Genomic DNA, 23,960 nt, shown 5'->3' on the forward strand with positions numbered 1-23,960 from the left:
CTACCTTTCCTTAGAGGAAGCATTCCACTTTTCATAGCAACATTAAAAAAAAGGGTTGTTTTGTTTTGTTTTGTTTTGTTTTGTTTCTCAGTTGGAAAGATTATGAATTTCAGCTGAAAGGAGAGAAATGAAAGAAAACAAAGAAATCCAACATATATTTAAAATAAAACAAATAATGTTTTAAAAATTAGTCCCTTACTCAACACTTTCAGTGAGTTTGCATTAACTTAGTAAGATGTATGTCCTACTTGTTAAATATGAGTAACTGCCTATTTCCGCTTTGTTTCATGTCTTTTCTCATTATTATAATGGATACCATTAGATACCCAATCCTATTCTAAGCTAATTTGCATCAGGCTTAATGCGATTTGGAACCTTTAAGGATTATGGATATATTTGGTTTCTCATTAGTTTCTGACAATCAAAATGTGCAAAAGAAAAGGATTGCTATTACTGTATCGGTATATTTAGTGGTTTTATTTCTAACACTCTTTTTATCTTAAGGGGAGGAATGGAAGCAACTGAGTTCTTTATCAAATAAATTAAAACCTACTCCATACTTGGATTTTCTGAGCAAAAGTTATGAAGGCAAAGAAATACCCATTTGGGTCAGTCTTTTAAGTCTTCTATTTCCCTGAGTGCCCAATCTCTGTTGATTTCTTAACCTCAGTGCAATCATTGAGTAGTAGAAGAGATCCTCTGAAAAATGAAAATATGAAAATGATACCCTTTTAAGACTTTTGTTTTCTAGATTTATTTTTTGTTGTTGTTGCTGTTGTTCCTTTTTTCTTTTTTTCCTTGTTTCTTTATTGTTGTGGGTTTTCTTCTCCAGGTGCTTCGTCTATACTTGTCACTGTTCCAAATGAGTGGAAGAGTGGACAGTGAGTGAGCTCTGAAGTGATCTTTCTCTCAGTTATGTCAGAACATCATGCACTGGGATCACTTCAACCTAACTGAGAACAAAACTATCCCTAAACATAAAAGTGAGTGACTTGTAAGGTGCTGTTTGTCCTCTTTGGAAGTAATTTCACACCCCACTTTCTCCTGTGTGAAAGAGATTAAGAGAATTCCATTTTTACACGTCATGTCATTGCACTAGTGAGTACCACACTGACTCAGACCTATTCTATTTAAACAAAGTGAGACCCTTTCAGGACTTATTCTATTAGTAACATGCTTCGCATGATTCAGATAAAATGAGTGAATAAAATGTCTCCAGGAGGACCATAATTCTTTAGAACAATTCTTGCAGAACAGAGGATGACAGAATTATTTTTTCCCTCCTGTATTCGAAGCAACATGGGTACATTGAGGTATACTTAAACTTTAAAGCTTGATATTAGGGAAGCTATTTTACTTTTGTAAAATGAATCAGTTAATGCAGAATACGTTCTTCAAAATGCTAGCAACCCTGATAAAGAACTAAGTTGTTATAATCAGGTAACAACAACAAAATAAGTAATATCTTAGCTATTTTCTTTTAATTAGTTTCGTTACTCAGATCTATGGTCTGTGAAGTCTGTACCAGCTAGTAAAGTACAGTTCATCTCAAATTAAAATTATGGTTTTCTTTGACAAGACACAACAACGTTCTTTGTCATGCAATGAATTATATGGATATATTTGTCAGTATAAATTTTCAGGCAACAGTAATAAAGTATTCTATCATTCATTTTATTGCTGAAGAAAATAATCTTTTCATATTTTTACTTACGTAGCATTTCCATTACTCCTTAAGAAAGACTCGACAATACTTCAAACTGAGTGTTATTAAAAAACATTCTATTACTGTTCAGTAAACATATTACTTTCTTTTTTATTGTACTTACCACTCTCCAAAGAAGGACTTGTTTTGATTACACTGGTCTGCTCTGGCATAGGAGCAGCCTACTTCAGAAACCTGTCCATACATAAAATTAAGTGGCTTTCCATGAAAGCATGGTGACACCGCAGTCTCACAGCTTACAATATTTCTCCCACTGTCCAGTTCTAGCACCCCTAAACATGGTCAAAGCAGAGCAGATGTATATTTTTAATAAGCATGTATTAGTCAACTTGCTATAATTGTAAAACTCTTCTAATTTTTCTTTATATTAAAGTTAATATGACATGCACTTTTACTGTAATTTCTTCTCAGTTCTGATTAGACAAGAAAGTCCCCAGGCTATTTTTTCATTGTTCAGTTTTCAAAGGTTTTGATTATAATTAGCAATATATTTAACATTTTAAATTGGGAATATTCTGTACTGTATAACAGTGCCCATTCAAGCCTCTGAGAAGTCACTATGCTCTGAGCTGAACTTCACCTACAATTCTCCTTCAGGTAACAAAGACAAACATTTGAGTCTGCTGAAGATATAGTATGCAAAACTGATGCCATAATTAAGGCTTCAGAGGTAACATATGTGACCCACAAATTTGATATTGCTGTGTTAGGCATGTATTTAGGAAGTTGTAACTCAGGAATATGAATTTAAATTCCAGTTGGTCTGGAAATATGCAGAATAATATTTTAGATTTGTGGATCTATGGTTTTGCTTCATTCTGTTTCATGTTTGTAGCATGGATGGTAAAAGAGTGCTGGAGACTCAGGAAAAAAATGAAAAAGTAAGACTTTTTGTGCTATGCTAATCAATATATTATTTTCTCTGTTGTACCTTTCTTCCTGAAAAATGAGTAGAAAGCAGAGGAAAACTCAGTGAAATTTAAGTTTTGTTCTTGTTCTCCTGCAGGCCAAAATTTAAAATGGATTATCAGTATTGAGTGCTACTATTCACAGTGACTGGGATATTCTCAGTTTTTTTTTAAAAAAGGTGCCAAAGCGGCAAAAGTCATGGCCTCAGGGCAGTGGTTGGTCCAAGGGAGTGTAAATTTAAGTGTTAAAGAACTGTCTGTGTTAAGGCTTTGAAACCCAACATCAGATTGCAGTGGCTGTTTCAGCCCTTGTTGATACAGCCATTTATTTGCTCCTTTGTTTTGTTGTAAGTCCCTAGTATGGTCGGGCTATATTCCAGCATCCTGGAGGGAATGATGCAGCAAAGCAGAATAGCAAATGTGTTTCTGTTGGATATCCTGTAACACAGTATTTGTATGCACTCTTTTGTATAGATGGTTTTGTCTATTTTAACATAAAGTGCAGCTTTGACTGCTGTGCTTTTTTCTATCTCTTGATTTTTTCTAGGTAGTGGCAAAGCTACAAAACAAGTAAGGAAGTATTTAATCCTCCCTGCAAATGCATCTTTGATTTTAGACAGGTCCATCACTCTAGACAGGGAGAGATGGTAGCTTGACTTACAAGTATTACCATCTGTGGCATTAGCAACCTTCTCTTCTTTCCTATCTTTCATAGCTCCTATCACTACCATTTCTTCATAGGTGCCCTGTTCCTATGTCTTTATCCATGCCTTCCAAATTAATCTTTCTTAATGTGCTTCAAAGCAGAACTGTTCCTTCAGACATTCCTATGTATATTGATTCTTCCTCCAGGACCACAATTTACCCCAGATATATCACCATAGAATAATTTGTTCCTCAGGAGATGATAATAAACAAGGCATTGAGATCAATATCAATTAGCCTCCATTCATAAATGAATAACAAATCAAAAAGCCTTGTAGTATAAACGGAAAATCCATCGAGGACTTCAAGACAATAGAAAAGTTAGGGAAAAAAATAATACTAATTGACTTTTTTCATTCTTTTTTTCTCACACCTGTCATTATTGCCTTTTTTTATGATGTGTGATGATATTTTGAGTCCCTGTTTTCTTGGCTCGCATACCCAGAACTTTAGAAACAGAACTGCAGGAGGCACTGGTGCTCAGACAATAACAATTTGGCCTGGATTCAGCAGTAGCAGTCATTTTTTCTCCTTCTTAGTAGCTGGTGAAGTACTGTGTTTTTGACTTTTGGCCTGGGAACAGTGCTGATAACACTGATGTTTTTAGTTACTGCTCAAATGTTTAGTCTGACCAAGGACTTTCTGAGACTTGTGCTCTGCCAGGGAGGAGGGGAAGCTGGGAAGAAGCAGAGACGGAACACCTGACCCAAACTGACCAAAGAGGTATTCCATACCACAGCACGTCATGCCCAGGATATAACTGAGAGTGACCCAGAAGGGCTAGTGCACTGCTCGGTTGGGCTGGGTATCGACTGGTGGTATTGTATTCTCTTCCCTTGTTAACAATTTCCCTTATCATTATTATTATTGGTGGCAGAAGTAGTGGTTTGTGTTATACCTTAGTTACTGGGCTGTTGTTATCTCAATCTGTGGGAGTTACATTCTTTCAATTCTCCTCCCCATCCCTCCTAGAGTGGGGGGGGGAAGAAGAAAAGGGGGGTAGTGAGCGAGCAGGCTGTGTGGGTTACTGACTGCACTTAGTGTGTGGGGGGGAATAAGGAGGGAGTGAGCAAGCAGGCTGCGTGGGTTACTGACTGCACTTAAACCATGACACAATTCTATTATGCAATATCACTATTCAGATAATGCACCTCACAGAGCTGCAGCTTCTGTAGATATTTTAGATTATTTTTCAATGTTTGGGTTATGTCTTTTTCTTTTCAGTAAATACCCAAGACATGGGGTCTGCTTCTGTGTTAGGAAAATGCTTAGCACATTTGAGTTCATTATGTAATAAAAATAACTACAAGTATAGTGCTCTTTTAATGTGTTTTTGGTGATCACACTATTAGCTCTGTAAGAGAGCTCTCTTAGCCTGGTATTCAGAAAATTTTCATCAGCTGTATGAGAAAGGCAGGAAAAGGTTTATCATGATTTGGCAGAAAATGCTTGCTGTAAGAGCAAAGAAAACTTAGTGTTGGAGTCAACACAAAAGATATCTTCACATTTCCTGTAAAAGAAAATATTAAAAACGGGAACATTATTTGGGAGTGCCAGCTTGATCTCCTAAATCTTAGAGTGCACTTCCTTATGGAATGCATTATCAGAGACAAGGGGAAATGTTTAGGATGTGGCGCTCCAGGTATTCTTATGGCGTCACAGCAGTAAATTAATGTGTCACAGCAGTAAATTAATGCCATCAAGAACTGACACTGATATAATCACATATAACTTGCTACTTCAAGTACTGTGCCGATCACCTGCACAGCTTATGGTAAGGATTAAAAAGATGATTCTTCTAGAATCATCATTTAGATAATTTTTTTAGATTCTAAATTAAAAGATTAAAAAGATGATTCTTAGTGTTGTGTATTAAAATTTGAGAACTTATGCATATAGGAAGCAGAAAATGGTAAAAAACAAAGCCGTGTTTCATTGTGGTAATATTACTGAGACATATTTTTAGAGAAAGTATTGTATATTTCATGTCTCTTAGTTAAAGGAAAAAAAGGATTAGAAAAAAATGTATGGAAGAATGAGAGAACAAACAAAAGACTGCACTTTTCAGATAAGAAACATGTGGTACAATAATATAATTGCACATCTGAATACATCTAAAACAAGAAATGGAAGAGAGTAAAATTCTCTCAAACTTACCTATGTTGACATTGGCAAAAGAAAAAAGAAAAAGACCAGACAAAAATAAATGTCATTCAAGCAACAGTAACAACATAGAACAAATAAACATTCATATCAAGGAGATTGTCTTAAAAAATGGTCTTTCTGCAGGTCAGATTTCTCTGTATTTCAAAGTACAAAGTTAGTTATAATAATTACAACTAATGAGTTGTTAGTTAGGAATCAGATTAAAAATTGGAATAAATACTGCAAAACCCCTAATGTTTCTCTTCTTTGTTGTATAATTTAATAAGCAATAGGAAAAAATAATAACATGCATAGAATTATCTTGGGATTGAATGTGCTATATGAGCTAAAATTCATTCAGTCAAGATTCATTAGAGTTACTTGTTCCTGTATATATTCAAGTACAGTAAAAGTAGAGTATTATTTCAGATTTATTGTGTTACCTTTTTTTTTAAGTCATTTTAATTTCTATTTATGACAAAAATGGTCCAGATCTTAGTTACTTACTTATTGCTGAATCTGGTCACTATGCTCTCATTGTTAATGATAAAAAAACCCAAACACTTTATTTATTATTAAAATAGTTTCTAAAATGAAAGTAGAGGAGAAAACGTACTGTTTTCTGAACGGATTCCTATTTTTTTTTCCATAGGTCAAGATGAATGTAATCCAGAATGTTGTCTACATACACTGATTACCATCAAGGAGACAAAACACAAGAGACTACTATCAGACTTGTGTACAGCGGCATAGACCAGTATCTATACTAAAGTAGTTCAGAAAGGTTGCAGTAACACTGCACTATACACCTGCAGGACACAGGAACTGCTTCTTGTATTTTACCTACCATCAGGATTTAAAATTATAAGGTTAAATTAAAGATGATAATTCTTAAAGTCACACAAAGCTTAATTTCCTATTTTTGGTCTTTTACACATACAATATTGGAGAACAGGTCCAATTACACTTCACTTTTAGCAAATTAAACTGACTGAAGAAAAGAAGAAAGAAAGAAGATCTTTTGAACCTTGAAAATTTCTTTACTACGTAACTGCAGCTGTAATATCATTATATATAGTAACTTACAATAAACAAGAAAAGAGCTGGAAAAAAATCCTTAGTAATAAACTTGCATACTTTATGCAAAGTAAAAGGACACGTTTATGAAAGTGTTAACTCGATATTTTGTGTAGGAATGTACTTTCTAAAATCAGCTTAATGTCTTGTTTAGTCTCTGTGATAGCTGGGGAAGTTTTTAGGATGAAAAATAATTTAAAAAATCTGGGTGATTCATAAATTTGTGAGTTTTTCCATGTCTTTCTTGAGGCTTAGTAGACTGCACAGTTGAGCAGCAGACATAATGCACAAACCCGCTTCCTTTTTTAAAGATACTTATGAAAAAGTGCTTGAAACGGGTCTCTAGACAGCTCTGCTACCAAGTAAAACAGGGCCAGAGATTGTTCTGGCTAATTCTCACAACCTGACTGTACCCACAATGATTAGGAACTAGTTTGGGTCTTTCCTGAGCCTCATGTAATGGTCTTAAGGCATGGTTGCAATTTTTTTTGTATGTTTTCATTTCTTCTTTTAAGATCCATAAAACCTGAAATGATGTAAATGTGGGAATCATGTAATCTGAGCATAATTTCTGGGATTCTGTAGAGAACAGAGACATGATTAATGATAGCCCTTTTTATTGTGCCACTGCCCACCAGGGCAATAATTTAATGAACTTTTAGGTTCCTCCTCTGGGATGTTGCATTCTTATGCATAGGGGAGTATCGAAAAGAGCAAAAATATACAGCTAAAGGGCCATGGCTTGGTGAAGTTGCCTAACGTGGTGCAGTTTCATACACACTGCCTGTTGGGATGATCTGCTGCACTTTCCTAAACTGTATTTCACAGAATCACAGAAATCCTTAGGTTGGAAGTGAACCTCTTGAGATCTGGTCTAGTCCAAACACACTACTCAAGCAGGGTCAGCAAGAGCAGGTTATTCAGGACTGTGTCTAGTCATGTTTTGCATAACTCCAAGGACTGACAGTCTAAAACTTATCTGGGCAACTTGTGCCAATGTTTGAGCACCCTCAAAACTAAAAAAAAAAAATAAAATAAAAATTAAATGTTTTCAGATGGAATTACCTTCATTTTTAATTTCTGCTTATTGCTGCTTTTTTCTCAATGAGAAAACTCTAGATGCATCTTCTTTGCACCATGCCTTCAGGTGTTAATATCTCCTGACAAGTCTTCTTTTCTCTTGGACAAAGTCCCAGCTCTCTCAGCCTTTCCTTATAAGACATGCTCCCGGCATCATGGCCCTTTGCTGGAATTGCTTCCTGGTCCTGAGGAGCCTGGAACTGGATGCACTACTCCAGAGGTGCTGTGATTCCTCTGCTGAGTAGAGAAACCCTCAAACTGCTGGTCATGCTCTTCCTAATGCAGCACAATGTGCTGCTGGCTGCCTTTACCAAGAGAACGCTTTGCTGGCTCATAGTCAACTTTTTGCCAACCAGGATTCCCAGTGCTTTCTTTGCAACCTTGCAAAGAATGGATCTGCTTCTAGCATGTGCTGGTGCCCAGGTCTTCCCTAAAGTGTCCAGGTCTTCCCCAAATCTTCCCCAAGTGCAAGATTTTCCACTTCCACTTGTTGGACTTCATGAGGTTGCTGTCAGTCCATTTCTCCAGCTTTCATGGTCCCTCCAAAACACAGCACAAATATTTTGTCTATCAGCCACTCCTCCCTGTTTTGCATAGTCTGTCTCCCCAAAATGCTAGACCAAAACTATGCCAGGAAATAAGGTAATAGTGAAGCAATATGCATGATCAGATGCTTATGGCTTGAATTCACTCTCCAGCCATCCCTGCCTAATGAAGGTACTGATTTATATTTCCCTGTTAAGAAATAATCACAGTGTATAGTTTATAAGCTACTTTACTGTGCAGTAGAATTTCTTAAAGCTGTAGTACACATACCTAGAGTATACATTTTTTTAACCAGTCAACAGAACACTGAGTTTTCTCTCCCCATCCTCCAACCAGTTGCCTCGATTCCCCCAGTTCTATTTTATATTGTTAAAAACACTAGAGTACTGTTTATTCTGTGTGCTAAAGAGTCAGCTTCTACCATGACTGACACCAAAATTTCCAGTCAAATACCAATGACTTTAATAAAACCAGCTGGTAAATAACACTGATTTGTAAGAGTAGTCAGCTAACAAGGGAATGTGGAACAAATGCTTACAACTGTAAACATGACAGTGAAAGATTGATCAGAAGCAAATGCAAAATCAACCTAGAGATAACAGTGACAGCATTATAGAATCATAGAACCATAGAATCGTCAGGGTTGGAAAGGACCTTAAGATCATCTAGTTCCAACCCCCCTGCCATGGGCAGGGACACCTTACACTAAATCATATCACCCAAGGCCTCGTCCAACCTGGCCTTGAACACTGCCAGGGATGGAGCATTCACAAGCTCCCTGGGCAACCTATTCCAGTGCCTCACCATCCTAACAGGAAAGAATTTACTTCTTATATCCAACCTAAACTTCCCCTGTTTAAGTTTTAACCCATTACCCCTTGTCCTGTCACTACAGTCTCTAATGAAGAGTCCCTCCCCAGCATCCCTATAGGCCCCCTTCAGATACTGGAAGGCTGCTATGAGGTCTCCACGCAGCGTTCTCATCTCCAGTCTGAACAGCCCCAACTTCCTCAGCCTGTCTTCATATGGGAGGTGCTCCAGTCCCCTGATCATCCTCGTGGCCCTTCTCTGGACTTGTTCCAACAGTTCCGTGTCCTTTTTATGTTGAGGACACCAGAACTGCCCACAATACTCCAGGTGAGGTCTCACAAGAGCAGAGTAGAGGGGCAGGATCACTTTTCAGTTTAAACTCGTGAGGTTAAATAACTGATGTACACATTTGTTTATTTGACATCCAGGTAGATGTTTTTCCAAATTAACAGGGTACTTTCATGTTCAATTATCTAAATTGTAGCTAGAATTATTTGCATTAGCAAAAGGGCTATCTTAAAATGACCAGACTAAAACACATTCTACAAATTAAATATCAAAATCAATATCTAACAATACAATACTTTTGCTTGATAAAAGTCTGTGATACATACAAAGCTTCAAAGGAGCTCACAAAATTTGATTTCCTCTGACTGCTGAGTACTTCTGTACTTCTCTATGCATAATGAAGATGAATATGAAATCTAAAAACCCACACAAAATTAACCAGTAGACAGAGAATTAAACACTAGAAGGGAAGCCCTACTTTGGCTGAGATTAATAATGGACCATAAGCATTTCAATAAGTCAGGAAATAAGCTCGCCTGATGGTTTAAGTGCAGTAAGTTGGATATCTCCACTTGCATGTGTTCGAAAGCCAGGAAGGCTGATTTATTTTTCCCTGTTAAGAAATAGTCATAGCATATAGTCTAGCTCATATTCCATTGTACAGATAAATATGAAAAAATATCTAATATGACAGGTTAAGAGAAGAAGGGTGATTACACTGAAGCGCAAGACTGGAGAGCACATTAGAAATGACGAGCCCAAGCTTTTGAAGCAAACGATATGAAACAATCTGCAAAGGTTAGTGGTGCCCTGCCATGGAAGCAAGCTTGACTCTCATAAAATATGTAGGTATCAGTTTTATGCTACAAATGCTTGATTAATTTAGATATATTTATTATACAGGAAGAAAGAACAGAATCAAGCAATAAAAAGTAATAAAAACCCAGAACCTCCACTGTCCTATGCTTTGCACAAACACTGATAAGGTACACATGCCATGAAACTGTGAAAATCACATGTGTTGAAAGCAGTTATTTATGGCACACAGTTGTGGAAATCTGATTCATATTCTGAGCAAGATTCTGATACAGTAAACCCCTGCTTTGTGACTAATACTGAACCATTGGTTTTAAGCACTCACATATACAAAATTTTGCAGCACCAACACATCATGGTTCTGCATGCTGAAATGAAATGTTAAAATACACTAAAATACAAAGATGATTGTAATAGTTGAAAGACTGAAATTTCACTAACAAAACATAAGATGAACCCTAACACTTTTTTATGACATTGAAGTATTGGAATATGAGAGGTTTGTACAGTTTTAAAGGAAGCTTCATATGAGAGTTTTCTGCATAAATTAGTATTTACAGCATGAGGGAAACTCCAGGTGATGTTATATTAGAAAGCACTTTGGATAAAGCTGTCAACTACAGGGCTATGGTGTCAAAGAGAACATTGAAAATATGCCCAGCCCAAAATGTTGAATTCTTCTCTGTGATAAATAAAGCTTCACATAATGTATGGGATTTTGTAAATATACAGAAAGGTACAAAACCTAGCTCAGGCACATTAACTGGACAAACAGAAAGAAACGTATCAAAACCAAATGAACAGTAACAATGAAAGTCAAATGAAAAATGTGGTGAGAAAAGCAAGAGAAAAATATTTTATATAGCCTTCAAAATGTGTTTTTTCTTCTTTTTATGAAAAGAGAACATATTCTCTGACAAAAGCAATGTAAAGAATGTTGCATTGTTTTGGTTGACTCGAAGTGCCATGCTGTAGAATGGACTGCTTTTTACTTATGAAAATGCAGGAGCCATTCTGAGAGCTGCTTACTGACAAGCACTCAGCATTGTGTTCCACTGACATCATGTTCTTCCATCTCACTCAGGTAAAATTGGAAACACATAAATATTACTGAACAAAGTGTATATCATTTTTTTTCTTTTTCTCCACTTTGGATTTGTTCACAGCTGTACTGTAAAATTATGGGAAATATCACTGAATTTTTTTAATAGCTTCGTAAATAATAATTAAAAAACTTTCACAGACTTGTATCAAAATTTTCAGTTTGTTGTACTGTTGTGTATTTGGGGTCCTCAAGAGCTGATTTATGTGCTGTGATTTTGCTACAGCAAATGCATTTAAAATACTTCAGCACATGAAGAATTCCACTTTGGCCACAGAGTTTGCATTTGGAGTTATGGCTGCCTCTGAAAAATACACTGAATGTTTAGAGGACTATTAAATAAAAAATATTTTTTTGTGTGTTCAAAAACAACATATGTAGGTTTGTATTTCTAATGAGCAGCTTTAAATAATCGAAACAATAGTACTGTTGCAGTGATGGTCTAAAGATTGTTGCATACAGGTAAAATAGAGACTCTACATCTTCTATTAAACAACCACACTATATGGAACACAGGTGAGCTTTCAGGTGACATTCATAGCTTTGCCAGGTCATCATTCTGGTTGATTTACCAGAAACACACGTGCTTTTTTGGCCATTCGGATAGTGGCAATACTTCTGAATCTTAACAATTACTCACAGAGACATTTTATGTTCATTTGTTCATGTACAGTAAAAACATTATAGATTTCATTTACTTTACTTGTCTGAACAACAGGATGGGAATGTTTAGCCAGACCTTATATGACTTTTAATTCTAACAAAAGACTCTCCAGAAGTTTTGTATTTCTGCCACAGGGTATGAAAAGGAACTGTAACACTTCAATTGTTTTAGTAAGTTGTTGGAGGACAATCAGCAACAGAATTGTTTTTCATTTATAGTCTGAGTTTACAAGGTACCTGACATATAATACTCAGCAAGAATAAACAGGTATAATTGCCAGTGCTACTTATCCCTAAGAAGAATATTTTTATGAGCAGAAGTTGGGACTGTACCACTCTATGTCTTTCTGCTATGAAAGTGCATAATCTCATATTCTCTGTTTGTTCTTAAAAATGTATATCAATACTTGAATGCATTCATGATCAGGAATAGATTGTCTTTCTCACAGTGATGCCTGCATGCACAGTTAAGGGTGATACAAAAAAGACTAGCATCTGGAAATTTCTTCAAACATGCGCATGAGAGGTTAGTGCCATGCTGCCCTACTTTTTTTTTTAATTAGCCGTACTCACTTTTAAGTTGGAGCACACTTTTTGTTCTATAATTTAGAACTCACCAGAAGCTGTTGAAACCAACAGTCCTTACAGTTTTTATAGGTTCAGTAATTACAGATATTTAGACCCCCCTGTGCCTCTGTAGCCTTGCAATACTAAATTTTTGAATAGAGAGCAGGAAGAGAAAACCTCATCCTTTTATACTTAGTGAGTTAACTTTTCTGCTTTGCATGCTATGTCTGGCCGAATGCAATTGAAAGATGCAGAGTTGAACAGCCAAGTGAAAATGGAGAACGTCAGTCTAGGTCAAAATATTACCCTATGTAATTCAGTTTCAAAGAACATCTATAAGCAGCCATTAAAATTCTAACATCCGAGTCTCAGACAAAATTTGAAGAGGGGAGCAAATGACCAAACATTAATCAGGTCTCTTGACAAAGGTTACAGGAATGGAAAGTGATAATAACTCATCCTTGCTATGGTTTTCACATAATCATCTCATGGCCTACCGAGGTTACTGAGCTGTATGTCATCCTAAAGTGCATGGGTAGGGACTGAACATTTGTTTTCTTTTCTAATAGCTCTTCAAGTTTTGGTAGTTTTAACTATATCTTTGTTTTCACAGTTTGTGCCTTGCTGTCTTAAAGCTTCCAATATGAATTGACAGAAAAAAATTAGTTGTCATATTAGCTGAAGTCCTTAAACTAAACCTTATTTTTTCATAGGTCTTGTAGCAGATGGAATTTATTGTTGCATCAGCTTAAGCTAGGCAAGCGTCTTACTGTAATCACTCTTTAACAGCTCGTAGAGAACGATCTTTGAAAAAATGTAGACAAAGTACAGCACACATACAATTATTTATGTTTACTTGTCTTAAGGGGGCAGCAACAGCACACTGTGCACCTTGAGAGCTACATTAGTCTACTCTGCCTGTGGACAGGATTAAATGCAGCTCTTTATTTAATAGTGGAGCTAAATGGGATCTTGGTGATGTTTGTTGAATCAGGTCTTTATGAAAACAAAGTCCAGTGTTTCAGCCTGATAGTGCTCATTTTTTTGACATTTGTTAGAGGCATAAATAATTTAATAGCATGTGAAGTCTTTGGTATGTGTCACTGTAGTTTAGCTGGACAGGTATAAGGCTGTTGCTGTGAGAAGCAGCCACTTAAGAGTGTTTTCACAAGCATAACTCATCTGGAATTGCTTTCTGCAGTCATTACCAAGGCCTATGTGACATAATATGGAAATAATAGAATGCAAATTTACTCCAGCAACACTCTTTAAATGACACAAGGTTTCTGTACTTTGACATATTAAATTCTAAATCATCAACACAGTTGATCTAGTATGTTCTGAATCACTCTTACATTCTCCTGAAGAATGACATTACTAACCCTTTGCTTGCTTTCTGAAGGTGGTATCTGAACATCTGAGCGAGTTAACAGTTGTCCCTCAGGTTTCTTTATTGCTGTATCTTCTCAATTCCATATTTCATCTATGTATCAAGTCACAAATGTCTATTTCTACCCATGTAAAAGGTTATGAATGAAATTCACATAAAATATGTCAAATGTGTTTATGGGAGAATAAGTGTTTTATTTAGTGTTTTCTCAAAAGCAGTTCTGTAAGTGGCTTTGTCTGCTAAATCTTCAGATGTGTTTAAATATACATACCTGTTACTTGGTAAAGATTTGCAAGACTGAAACTGAGGAGAAATAGATCTAGAGAAAATAACACCCAGATAGATATCTCTGCATGTGATGCTGAGAAAAGAAGTAACTGATAGTATAACTAGTTTTCTTCTTCAGAATATTTAGTTCTATTCATCAAATATGCATTATATGCAAATAATGAAGCAGAAGGTAATAACTGTGTTGTCTAAAATTTACTGAGTAATCACTCGATAATGTGACAGAATGATCAATGGCAGTTACATTAGAATGGCCACTTATTCTAAAAAATCTGTTGAAAGGCATTTTTTTTGTTGTAAAGAGGCAGTTATCAAATTACTGTGAATATCAGATAAATATAACACCATTCACTGTGACTATCAATGGCCCAGAAGGGGGCAATTTTCTTTCTGTAATTTTCTGTTTATGTATGTAGTTATTCTGTGCAATTGCATATCACATGCTGTTGTCATCTTCATGTATAAAAGCAAAACTATTGTGTCCTGAATAATCTTGATTTTTACAACAATCAGAACAGTGAAGCAAAAGAGAGCAAAGTGTATATGACATAAGTACTTCACATATTTTGTCTGTCAAATGATATATCTGTTTTGTCTTTGGAACGGCAGCTGCACCTGCAGGTTCACACACATGAGAAAAAATATTAAAAAAAAAAAACATAAAGCTACTCTGTTTTCCCACTGAGAATAAAAACATTGGTGCCTTCCAATACAACATTGTGGTAGTGCAAGACAAAGAAAGCAATTGTAAGAAAAAGGATTTTCCTGTATTAGATACCCTGGATCCCATCTTTGCTGTGTGAACCTACTGTACTTCCACAACACAATAGTCAGCTTGCTTTATTTTAGAGAAAAGGTGAGAAAGAGTGTGTTCCTGAGAGGTACAGTGTGCCACCTATGGTGTAAAGAGCATTATTTATACTCACTGTCTGAAACAAATTTTCCAAATCTTCTTATCCCACAGAACTGAAAGCTAATCTGTAGGAAAATACAGTCAAATTAGGCTGTCTGACCACATATTGGGCACATATTCTAGGCACATAGAACCCATTGGTACAAGAAGCTCTGCAAAGTGAATAAAAACTAAGGAAGATACGATATAAAGATCACAAAAACGTAAACTAAGAAACCCAGGAATCCTACTGAAGATATTTCATCATTTAATAGTAATAGGGATAAAGTTTTGAAGTTGTTCTTCTTTACACACACATATATTTTTTGCATATTCTCTCTACATGCATATAAGACAACAAATGACAGTGTAAGAATACTCTGTTCTTTCCCATCTTTGTCTCTTTGCTCCCTCTATTTTGCATTGTGTTTAAGACTACATGTGCACCCTTCCACATGCCTTAATATGCTTCAGATCACCACCTCACATAGCTGTTCTCCTTCTTGACATAATCATTTATTGGATAGAAAATGCTAAATGGTATCTAATTATGATTATCATTTAACAATTCTATAATTCCAAGATCTCTGATTTTTAAAGATTAACTTTCTTATTTGAAGTGGAGCTGGAGTTAAGACTATGTGGTCCCCTTCCTTTGTATTCTATCATCATAAAGAATTTAGGTTCCTTTACAGTTGTATGTAATTCTGAAACACCAGGGTTTTTAGTGTGAATATTAAACAACCCTTCTCCTTGTGAATTATTTCACATGCTTAGTTTACGTGATTTCTTGATTGTTAAAGTAACTTACTACTCTGTAGTGAGCCAGACAATGTGCTGAATACTGTAGCTAACACTCAGTAGTGGGGGCTGTGGTGTTGCCCTGCTGTGGGATGTGTGGCAGCACAGGAAAACAGCAGCAAGCACTAAAGCATGGCCACTGGGCTTCCTCCACTCCTGGAGGTTCAGTGCAGCGTGCGAAGCCACTGTACTTCCTATTCTGGGGGTTTCCACTCATGTGATGGAACTTCTGCAGGCTAACATATAGATGCAGCTACAGCTGGGATTTCTTATTGGTGTCACAGAATTTTGTGTAGCATACATTTTTGAGTATCTGTTGTATGCACGTATAGTAATTCCTATGCCTGTGGAGATACATACATAGATTCAGGTGACACAAAATCAGCCCTTGGTTTGTCATATTACTCTGCTATAAATAAGTCATCTGTATTCATGCAGAGCATTGACGTCTGTCATGTTCTTCAGTGAAATCAAACTAGATTATGTTGGGGGATGGGGTCCGAAAGACAATATCTACACTGCATATTGATTTCATGGTAGCCCTTGTCCATTTGTCAGTTTTGAATGTTGATAAGATTCCTTCTGGATTTCAGAAATCATTTACCAAGCACACAGTCTTCATAGCATTGAGATGATAACACTTTGGCTAGTACTATGCATTAAACTAGGTTGATCATAGGAGCCTGTAACAAAAAGTGTCGGCCTTTCTTCTGATAATTTCTACTTGTGTTAATTGTCATATTGTTCTTTTTAAAAACAAATTATTAATAAAATAATGGAAAATTTACAAATTCCTTCCATCCTTAAACTGGGAAAGAAGTACCATGATGTGATGCTTTAGCAGATGCAGATTACCAGACAAAAATATATCAGAGACCTATTAAGTGATTAGGTCAACTTAAGATGCAATACATGATTGTATGGTAGAAAGAGGGGAGAAGGCAGAGATAAGGCAGAGATGAAGCAGAGCTACTTGTTAGTTTTACCAAGTAATGTACAGGTTATGATATTTTGCATTTATAATGAATACAGAGGAAATTTGTGTTAAATACAGTAAGCACAGAGATCTTGAACAAGACGTCTGTGGAAAACTTAAACTGTCCTTGTAGGCCTGGTGACTGGAGATGCTGAACACAGGATAGTCTCTCCTATTGCTATCTAACTTAGTTCATTTATAATCCTTATATCCTATAAGAAATTTAACTCTGTGTTCTCTGACCTGGGGAAAAAAAACACAAAACCAGTACCAGCGAAAAGGTGTTTAATTTAGTGTAAACATGTTTTTATTTATCATGAAAATCATATATGGTATTTGGTAATGAGATAAAAGATATATAAAGGTATGTTCATAATAGTAAATCTGGTGGTTTCAGTCTGATCATCCACTGCTTCTGATACTTATGGTGATCAGAAAATACTGCTCCACGCTTCTTTTATCCTTCCAGTTCAGATGATCTCAGTGCACTGTTTGATCTACAGATCTCTATTCTACAAAGAGCGGTTGACTCAGGAAAATAGGATGTCTTAGGGCTGGCTTTAGGCACTAGAAAGTGGGCAGCTACTTGAGTGCCTGGGGGCCAAAAAGGGCCTATAGTACCAATGCTTGTGGAAACATTGAGCAATAATTAATGTAAAAATTCTTACCCTGAAAACACCATCCGCTATTGCTAGTGAGAAAGGAGTTAGAACGCACTGGGGACTGAGGTGGGAGGGATGAAAAAGACGCTTGTTTTAACTAACCACAGCCTTCTATAAATCCCTTTGTCTCAAAAAATAGCATGTTGTTTTCCTAAGGATTTTGTCCTTACCCTCAGGTGAGGATTTGATTGTGACTACAGTGCTGAGAAGATCTGAGATGTCTTTCAAGCTTAGAAATCTACATGAGAAATTTTAAAGCACTCTAAACGTAGCTCTCAGAATTTGCATCTGCATGAGTAAGAGATGGTTATTTTTTTTGCAGGTTGTTTTATGTTTTTTTTTCTTTTGGGGGGTGGCTGCATATTTTTTTTTCTTTCAAATGCAGGTAGATTGCCTTTTGCTTTTATTTTTTAATGTGGATAATACGGCTCTAAAAACAATTCCTAAAACAAAATCTGTGTCTCCAAGTACAGTATATGTAACAATAGCAATGTTTATGCTGCAAGAGACTACAAAATTCTTCTGAATCATTTCTAGAAATTAGGCTGGGCAATAATGGAACATATGAAATATCAAGGTGACAGAATGGGGCTGTGCAAAGAATGCACTCCCTCAAATAAAAAAAGCCTTGCAGACAGCTGATCAAAACAATAAAGCATATGAAATTGTCCAGGAGACTGCCAGGACACCTGAGATATGCACAGAGAAAGGATGACTTAACAGTAAAATAAATACAACTCTCTTTTACTTTAGAAGTTTTGACAGTCTATGTTATAGGGGATGTCAAAGAGTCTAGGGGGAAATGGTCAACTTCAGGAAGGTCACAGAGTTAAAGTGCCTACCATGCCTATTCAGCACAGTGGCATTTATCAAAGCACATGGTGTTCTCCTACAGCAAGCAAAGCCTTCATGGTCATCAGGAGAAATCTGGTTTTTTTTTGGTTTCCTGCAGGCTCTCGCTTTTTGGTGCCAGGAAGGGCATCTGCAGAAGCTGGCTAACGAAGTTGGCAAACCATGGGAAGTGCCAAAGAGAGTGATTTATCTCCTTCTAACCCATTTACAATAGATCTGTGCCCAAATGTTTGTAGTAAAAAGGTCAGTATAAAGAAATGTTTACATTTTTTTTTTAATAGCTTTTGTTAAAAGAAGAAAAATTGCACATCCAAACTGAGACATGTAAGAATCAAGAATGCAAAACCCCAGTGAATCATACCTTTTTCTTCATCAAAGCACTAGTCAATTTTTTTGAAAATCCAAACATCATTGGCTGCAGTTTAGTTTCAGGTTTTTTTTTCCTTATAGAACATAATGGCAATAGTATGAAATATTTTCTACTTTTTTCCCTATTATTAGTTTTACTTTAAAGTAATAGCCAACACAACAACATGATAGAAAGTGTGGTTTAATTTGGGATAGTTTGACTTCTTATTTGTAAGCAGCTTTGCAGGAATGCTCAATACGTGTGCTATGGTTATTTAATAATTTATCACTCCGCAGGATTTAGCTTTATGCATTAGGAATAAATCTATGACAAAAGTTTGAAAATAAGAGCTTTTATTACATTAACAGGATGGAAGCTAACATACACAAGCTTTCAGGGTCTAATTATACTACCCCTCCGATTTTCACCAGATGTTGAATTTGAGACACTACCAGTAAAGTGAGTGGGATATTCTATAGACACCAGGAGAGAATTTTTAAGATCTTAAACTTGTGCAAAGAAGTCTGTAAATCACCACAAACAGTGGGAATAATAAACCAAATAATATTTTCTCGAGGACATTTCCTGTCATATGGATTGTGAGCCCAAGGGGCTTCAGCCATACAAATATTAGTGTATTAAAATTCTGCTTTTCACCCAGATAAAATCCATATACCTGTGGAACAGTTGCTGTTTCTGAACAGTTAATGAAGGTGCTGTCATGTTTTCCTTTCCTTCCGCCCAAGCCCTGTGTAAGCAAACAAACAATCTCTGAGGAATGTGGATTTATTCCGTGGCTCTCCACAGAGAGAAAATATTGAAATACATCTTAAAGGGTCAAAAAGGTTGGCAATTTCTGTTTCACTAACAATTTTTGTTATGTTAGGAAGATACTTCTTGAAAAGAAATAGTTACTCCTCTGTTCATCTGTTTTCATGACAGAGAAGGGTACTGAAATGTAAATGCAAAGCTGTAATATCAGAAGGACAAAAATAATTTGAATTGTACAGACAGACAAGCTGCATTTTTTGCTGTTTCATAGAAGCAAAACTGTACATGCTGAGAGGAATGTGAACTTCTGGTTTCCTCTCTACAATCTAAAAGTGTGAAAAGGCAATATGAAACTGACAGTAAATTCATGTTGTACTAGCAACAGAGACTGTTCAGTAGAACTTGTATGGGCTATCTTTCAAATCACAAATGAGGAAAAATATATTGCGATTTTTGCCTGTAAGCTCCAAAACAATCATCAGACAAGGAGAGAAAGCACAGCTCAGCATCTGGCTCATCATGCAACTCAATGGCTGTTTTAGGAACATCATCCAATAATTTGATTTCACTCATCCTACATTTTTTTTTATATTGACAGTAATTTTGCTAGTATTCTGCTTATAATGTGTGTAATTCAAGATATAGTTACTATCTATAATTGAAAAGGACACATTCTTCATAATGTAATGTATGGAATAATAGAAAAAGAAAGAAATTACCTAAAAGAGAAATAGAAGAACTTCAGTTAGGTAAACTTACATCAGGTGTTTGAATAACATCTGTCAAAAGCAAATTAAAATATTAAGAAAGATAAAAACAAAGGTCTTGGTAAAAGTTTTGAGGTTTGTAAAGCTGTGTCATACATTACAAAGAATTGCAATTCGTGCTGCAAAATTCATGGTAGAGATCGCATATCTACCACAAAGTAAGACAACTATCTATCTACGATAATATCTAGGATTATTACCAGAGCAAGAAAAAGCGCATACTTCAATAGTTCATTATCAAAAGTATTATGATCAACGGAGGAAGTCAGGAGATGGCATAGTCTAAAAAAATGTTCTACAGCTACTGGATGTGTTGCCTCAAAAGAAGCATCAGCTCTGCTGTCCATGTGCTTCACAGGTGGTTTACACATGTGTGAGAGTTGATCTATTTGGGATGTCTGTGCATGTGCAGAAATAATTCTGCATAGTCTGTGTAGGTGTGTGGTACTTCCAAGAAACTTTGAATCTATTTAGGTTATAATACCAACCATCTGTTTATCAGATACAGGTCCAATTTATAAGTCCTCCCAGCAGACCTACAGATTTCCAAGCTCACTTCACTTGTACTAGCTTCTGCAAGTACAAATATTTCCAGTTGGAAAAAAGAAAGCAGAAGAAAACAATCCTTTACAAAAAGTATATGTCTACATAAGGAGTATGAGAAATAGAGACTATTTCTTCCTATTTCATTATATCAGATTAAGTTGGACCCCTAAAGTGATCTTTCTTTTTGTCTCTAATACTCTCACAGTAAATAGTAAAGTAGGTATCTTGTCTTTGAATGGCAAAAGTTAATTCCGTTTGCATGCTTAGCATAGTTTACACTACACTATGAATTGTTTCTGCAGCTTTTCCAAAGATACTGATGCAAAAACATGTGTACACAGTTTTTACTGACAAAGGGTGCATGTGGCAAATATATTGTTAAGGAAAAAATAGGAATTACTTATCTAAGTCACTTTAGTTTAAAATGACATGTTTGTTTCTTATTGAAATGTTCTTGAATACATATTTCTGATCAGCAATACACCTTCAGAAAACAATAGTCATCTTCAACTCATAATGTTTTACCTCATCCCATTGACAAAACTCAAAAACCATTCAAGGCCATCAAATTTATAGGAAACACAAAAACTTACACTTAGATGTGAATGTTGCTCTGGAGACTGTTTTCTGTTCATCTAGAATTCTTTCTGATAGCTGGCATTTCATTTAAGGTCAACTTTTTCATAAGTGGCCGCAACTTGTACAGTTTTCATTTTGTGGACTCCTTATTTAGGCCCAAGTCTGAAATTTCAGGAGGGTCTGAGTGACTGCAGCAGCTGATGTCAGTAGTACAGTGCTCTGATGGTGTAAGGTAGTATATAATATATGAAGTGCTCAAAGGCTAACCTTTGTGCTATGTCCAAATACACCACTAACAGCTGTGTAAATGCAGCAGTATAATTATAGATGTGTCTATACTCATGCTGAAAGCTGCTCCTGTACACCCCAGAATGTCCTTCAGCAATATTTCATGGAAGGTAGGCAAATCAGTGAAGACTATTTCACAAAAAGACTTAAGGCAAAGCACTATGTATAGATATGTAAGCACTCTATGATATGCATAGATCCCAGCTGTAGGTTTCCGGGATTGGGCAGTGTGCCAATGTCATAGTTGAGCCTGTGATTGCTCCAAGGTTAAACAATGTAGGTATAGTTTGCATGTACAACAGGAAGCATGCCAGGAGCTGTGAAGGTAAATTAATTAATACTTCTTATATTTTCTCTAATTAATAATACCTGCACTCACGTACTTTATTGAGGGATTTTATAGAAAAACTATTTAGGAAACTGATATGACACAGTACTTTTGTAAATATGCCAAGGGCCGTACAGAATGAAGGTGATAAATCACTGCAATAAGAGTTCATTAAGTGAACACTGAATACTGAATGAGGCAAGGAAAAATATTATGTAATTATGAAATTAAAGATTGTATTGTTGTGTATTTACACATGGACTCTATTAATGTTTCTGCAACAACTGCCAGCTATCGTCCACCATGACCACATCTAAAAGGGTTATTTTCAGTTAATTTGGAGGGTGAAACTATACTCTGCAATGTACTTGGAAAATTATTTTTTACAAATAAATACAGATGAAATCAGGATACAAAAATCCTCCTGCACTCTTCCCATTTTATAATAGCATATTCTTTGTGGTTTTAAAGATCAAGTGCCCACCAGTGGCACTGGGAGAAATCCTGGAGGTGCCTATAAGATTGGAGTGTTAGAGATCACTGAATACTTAGGCAAGCTAAATAAGACTTTTGATTTCCCTCTGTCTTTACAAGTTTGCTCCATAGTGCAAAGGAAAAGTTTGGTAACTTTAGAAACCTGGCCCAGCTCTAAAACTCTCCATAAATTTTTACTACATCCAAGCTTCATGTCCAGAACTACCATATCACCTTTTCAGGTTGTTTGGCCTTTGTCATCTCCTCTCTGCTAACACTGTGACAAGCAGATCAACTCCACATTAGAATTTCTTGTGCAGACTAAGTTAATTCTAGATAGTTCCCTGAACCAAAAATTTAAGGTCCACCAGTCAATTAAATCAAGGGTTGGATTGAGAAGGATTGTTCTCTGTTCACTATGACAGATGTCCTTGTCTTAAGAGTGGCAGTAAGTAGTACAAAATGTCTTCAACCTCCATCCTCTGTCAAACTGATTTTGCAGATTTTTTTGTCCTTTAGTAAGATGCTTTCCCTCTGAAAACCAGATCATACTCTAACCAGATAGTGATATTTGATTGACCTATAAATCTATTAAAGTAAGTGTCACTCAGGATTATCTGGAGGTTAATTAGAGAAGTACATCCAGAGATTTTTTTGTTGTTGTTCATAATGAAAGAAACTTTCCTAAGGGGTTAAGTCCATTAGATTCAAGATCACATTTCCAGTCTGCCCTGGAAATAACCCTGACTTTTCACACTCTGAGGTAAGTATTTTTTTATTCAGGAATGTAAATAAATAAATGAGGTTATAAATAATAACTTGCTGCCTGACTGATCCAGATTTTCATTTGTATGGTTTGGTACAGCCAATTTCAGAATAATTTGATTTATACAGTCACTGGTGAGTCATGGTTTTATTTGTTGTGACTGATAAAGATACTGAGCTAAAAGTAAATATGCATTGGACATATTTTATTGATTGGAGAGATCATTTGTGTTTTGGAAAAAATTCAACAAACAACATTTCACTTGTATGAACTAGAGAAGAGAAATTTGCTTTTCCCGATTTTCTGTCAACTAGTATCAATTGCTAAAAACAAATTTTGTTATTTCAGTTACACTGATGTAAATTAAGCTGAAGTCAGACCAGTTTCCGCAAATTTTTACCATGTAACCAGGAGACATTTTTTTTCAGATAGATGGCACAGATGCAAAACTCGTAGTATATCAAAATGCAATATCAGTACTACTATTACTCCAGTTGCTTCTGAACATTGCAGGAGCTGCAACTTTCAATTCAGTATTGCTTTGTCATCCATTGGAATACTTACAGGCCTTGTTCCTGCCACTGATTTTGTGATAAAGTTCTCCTTTTAGACCCTATTATATTCTTGAGAGGAAGTCCATATCAAAAGTGTATGCCTGAAATGGCACATTTGTATATTCAGATCTTTTAATATACTCACTAAGACCATCAGTTCACTGATGAAGATGAGGAGATAAAGGTGACATGGTACTTCCACTGCCAAAAAGTTCAAACTTATCTTTCTACAAACTTTTTTCAA

General features: G+C 35.9%; 1 long non-coding RNA gene across 1 annotated transcript; it reads right to left on the reverse strand.

The window, feature by feature from the left end:
- Positions 1 to 633: 633 nt before the first annotated feature.
- Positions 634 to 20,690, reverse strand: LOC133282614 (uncharacterized). The gene is made up of 3 exons (XR_009747671.1): positions 20,134 to 20,690; positions 1,830 to 1,998; positions 634 to 699 (listed from the first exon to the last, which is right to left on the reverse strand). It is a non-coding gene; the product is annotated as an uncharacterized LOC133282614 (long non-coding RNA).
- Positions 20,691 to 23,960: the final 3,270 nt, after the last annotated feature.

This window comes from Pezoporus flaviventris, unplaced genomic scaffold, assembly GCF_033815535.1.
Source record: "Pezoporus flaviventris isolate CSIRO_AGI_PZ_B2104156 unplaced genomic scaffold, CSIRO_AGI_Pfla_v1 ptg000130l, whole genome shotgun sequence".
Taxonomy (NCBI): Eukaryota; Metazoa; Chordata; class Aves; order Psittaciformes; family Psittacidae; genus Pezoporus; species Pezoporus flaviventris.